Source organism: Mus pahari, chromosome 12, assembly GCF_900095145.1.
Source record: "Mus pahari chromosome 12, PAHARI_EIJ_v1.1, whole genome shotgun sequence".
NCBI classification, from domain to species: Eukaryota; Metazoa; Chordata; class Mammalia; order Rodentia; family Muridae; genus Mus; species Mus pahari.
The window spans coordinates 82,586,476-82,591,087 of record NC_034601.1 but is presented as its reverse complement, the minus strand read 5'-3'; positions in this window follow the sequence as shown (position 1 = coordinate 82,591,087).

Here is a 4,612-nt window from a genome sequence, read left to right as displayed (position 1 = left end):
TTCTTTCTTTCTTTCTTTCTTTCTTTCTTTCTTTCTTTCTTTCTTTTTTTAAAGATTTATTTATTATATGTCAGTACACTGTGGCTGTCTTCAGACACCCCAGAAGAGGGCATCAGATCTCATTACAGATGGTTGTGAGCCACCATGTGGTTGCTGGGATTTGAACTCAGGACCTTCTGAAGAGCAGTCAGTGCTCTTAACTGCTGAGCCATCTCTCCAGCCCCAAATGAACTTTCTAAGCCCACAATTATTAATAAAAACTAAATTTTAGGGACTGGAGAGTTGGCTCACTGATAAGAGCACAGGCTGTTCTTGCAAAGGACCCAAGCTGTCTCAGCACCCATACCAGGTGGCCACACCCTCCTACAACTTCAGCCCCAGGGATCCAGCTCCCTCTTTTGGGCTCTGGGTAGCTGCACTTACAATGCGCATACTCACAGATAGATACACATACTGTAAAATAAATATACATATATACACATCATACATACACATACATAATACACACACATACCCACATACAGACACATATAACAAATTTTGACTAGTCATACTAGAGGAAAGACTAAGTTTATTTGTATGTATAAATGTACATATATGTCGAGATCAACACTTGGCACTTTATGTCACGCACACAAAGCTCAACTAATTGTGAAGTCAAAAGCATCTTTTCTAATTCATAATTTAGAGATCAAATTTTGATAAATTATGGCGCTGAAGGGACCGAAGGACCTTCCCGTTTTTAAATGATTCTACACAAGGTTGCAACAGAGGCAAGGATAACACTGTGAAGAAGCAGTGGAGGGAATTATAAAGCACGATGGGCAGTCGGAATGTTTCCTTACTTTTCTCGATTTTGCTTCCTTATTTTCTATACTTTCCTTTTTTTTTTTCTAGATTTTAGTGACAATAGCGTATTTGGCAGACTTAAAATGGTACCCCCTTATTTATTTTCTCATTCTAAATTAATGCTTACTGTTGTGCCTAAAATATATTATCCTATCAAATATTATAATATATATTTTATAGTTATATTCTTTATTGTGTATTATTTTATATAAAGAGAGTTCGTAAATATTATATTAACTTTGGCTTTACAAAACCTGAGTCCATCCCACCCCCTTCCAGAAGTCATTGTCTTCCAGACTGTTATCTGAAAATTTTACCTTATGCTAATAGCCTGCGTTTAGATTGATGCCAGTCCCCCACTCCCCGCCCCCCAAAGCAGGTGGATGAAAATGTCAGAGAGAAGCTAGTGATGAGTCTGGGTATGTTGGGTCCCTCAGTGCTCAAGGTCCTAAAGGTTCTGACTCCATTGCACAGATCTGGGACCCATCAGAGCTGGGAACTCTGCCTTGAGTGGATTTGGATTGTATCATCTTTGCGGAGCTGGGACGACACTTCCTAGATTTCCTGAGTCAGAACGGGGTGGGAACAGTGGTTTGTACGTGGGGTTCATCAGGTTGAAGGGTGCGCGCAACTGTAATTTTTCTACTCGGGAGGTTGGGTTGTAAGTAAACCCTTTGTCACTGCTCACAGGGGATGGCTTACTTCCTGGATGGCAGGCATGAGCCCCTACCGGATATTCCACTACAGCTGCATGATCTCCTGCGCCAGGTGTGTTTAGTTTTGCTCTGTGGCCAAGGGTGCCAGCTTACCCTGCACGACACCTGCATGAATATTCAAATTGACAATGAATATTCAAATTGGAGGCCTGGTGGCGGAGAGACCAGTGAGGGCTGGATTCCAGCTAGTCTTAGGGGCTAACTGGTTCCCTGATTCCTTACTTCCGGTTCCTCTTGTCCCAATTTCCTGCCTAAGCTCTTCACCCTCAGACATCAGAAAGACGATGCCACATAGACTGTGGTTAACTCCTATAATTGTATCAGATCAAATGCTTATAATAGCTTATTACACGCACGCATGCTCACATTGCACACTGCATGATGCTTCTGCTCCTTTGATCAAATTCAGGCTGAGCTTGCCTTAGATCACGTGATCGATAGCTGCCGCTGGGCAGGTGTACTAGCTTCTCTCTGACATTTTCATCCACCTGCTTTGGGGCAGGGACCCCTTCCAAACGCAGGCTGTTAGCACGTGGGAAAATTTCCCATAGCTCCGTCTTGCTTGATTTCAAAGCCTACTTCAGTCCGTATCTATCTAACTTCAGCTGCTGCCTTTTCTTCTCCTGTAACCAGCCCTGTTCCGAGTCGCAGTAGCTCTCTCTCTCCTTGTTGTCACTACCCATGGGTCCCTGCATGTGTTTCTCAGAGGCCACCTGTGCCCACGCCTCTGCTTCTTCTGCTGCTGTGGATTTAACCCCTTGCCCCTCCTCTCTTGGTCCCTCGTTCTCATGCATATAGTCTAAAATCTAAGCTTAATCTCTCCTCTGGGCTCCTGCCTCCTGAGACCTGGGGCCCTCCCTCCCTACACTCTTTGCTTGGGGTCATTTCTCAAATTACTGCTCTCTATAGGGGGCAGCACCTCCATAGCAGGGGTGGGGGTGGGGGAGCTCACTGACTTCTCTGGGTGTTTGCAGTTGAGTGCCCTCTGTGGGCACAAGCTGAGCCAGCCCCCTGTTTGAGTTAAACCCTAAGTAGGAGCCTGATGATCCCTGAGTGAAGTTTTGGGGTTGTTGCTGGGCACCCAGGCTCAGACTTTCCACAAATGATAGTGACTTTTGCAGTCCTCACTTCCTTATGGGAACATTTATTGTGGCTCAGGGTCTCAGAGAGTTTCACTCTATCCCAGCAGGGACAGGGAACAGCAGGAGTGGAAATCTCCTGTGTTTTGTTAATTCTGAGAAACTTCTATTAGTCTTTTTTTCTAGAAAGATTAAGATCATTGCGTATGTGTGGTGTGTGTGTGTGTGGTGTAAGTGTGTGTGTGTATGTGTGTGTGTGTGTGTGTGGTGTGTGTGTGTGTGTGTGGTGTGAGTCTATGTGTGTGTGTGTGTGTGTGTGTGTGGTGTGTGTGTGTGTGTGTGTGGTGTGAGTCTATGTGTGTGTGTGTGTGTGTGTGTGATGTAACATTTACTCCCTGGGATCCTGTAAGTTTCCAGGAAAAGCCTGGCAGTTGGGCAAATCAGAGCTTGGTGCTGGGGTGATGGCTGTAAGTCACAGGGATGAGCTTCAAGGCACCAGAGGGACATGTGTGACTCGCTGTGGTGCAGACCTGAAGTTACATCCACTGACCAGTGGTCCCCTACGCTCAGTCTTATTTATTTATTTATTTATTTATTTATTTATTTATTATATGTAAGTACACTGTAGCTGTCTTCAGACACACCAGAAGAGGGTGTCAGATCTCGTTACGGATNGTTGTGAGCCACCGTGTGGTTGCTGGGATTTGAACTCAGGACCTTTGGAAGAGCAGACGGGTGCTCTTACCTGCTGAGCCATCTCACCAGCCCCCTACGCTCAGTCTTATGATGTATGATTACTCCACTGAGCCTCACACAAACCCATGATGGAAGGCAGTGAGCATGGGTCTTGCTTTTGGACTGCCCAGAACCTTGCTGTCTGCGGGGCCATTTTTAATCTTATGTATACCTTGTGCCTCAAGAAAATTTAGATCCTGAGCCTCTTTGCATACAGCATGCATCCATCCTTTTAGGTTTGTGCCAGCTTCATCCCCCACAGGAGTGACTTTAAACAGCGTGTTGCCATTGTCCCCAAAACACACCAAAAATCACTCCCGGTCCCCACCTGGCACACCTCCTAGATGTCTGATTCTTCAACATGTTTAAAAATTATTTTATTTTATGTGTACAGGTGTTTTGCCTGCGTGTATGTCTGTGACCTGTGTGCATGCTTGGTGCCCACTGAGGTCAGAAGAGGGCATCAGATTCCTGATTGTGAGCTGCCGTGAGTGGAGGAAATCCAACCAGGATGCTCTGCAAGAGCAGCCAGTGGGTGCTGTGCCATCTCTTCAGCCCTCTCTAACCTCAATTCTTTCTCAACCCCAATAAACAAAAAGAATTTTATGTCATCTACTCTACTGGCTAAAAAAAGGCCAATCCCATCTCTCTTTCTTTGCAAACATCCACTCAAATCCCCTTTCCCGTGTTTCCCTTTCTTTGGTCATTGTGACTCCCTTTGTTTTAAGACTATATATTTGAAGCTGGGCAGTGGTGGTGCACACCTTTAATCCCAGCACTTGGGAGGCAAAGGCAGGCAGATTTCTGAGTTTGAGGCCAGCCTGNTCTATAGAGTGAGTTCCAGGACAGCTAGGGCTATACAGAGAAACCCTGTTTCAACCCCCCCCCCCAAAAAAAAAGACTATATATTTGATATTAACCTGGCAAGCCGCCCTAATGGCCACTTTATTCAAGATTTATGATCTTTGTGATTTCCCCAAATGAGGGAAACCTGACTGATATTTTTATGGTAGTGAGAAATTGCACGTTCACTCTCCTCAAGGAAGTGTTAAGAAATGTAGTAAGTGCCAGTTGGTGGATCTCTGAGTTCAAGGCCAGTCTGGACTCCAGAGTGAGTTCCAGGTTAGCCAAGCCTACACAGAAAAACCCTGCTTAAAAAACAAACAGCTTCTTCTTCTCCTTCTCCTTCTCCTTCTCCTTCTCCTTCTCCTTCTCCTTCTCCTTCTCCTTCTC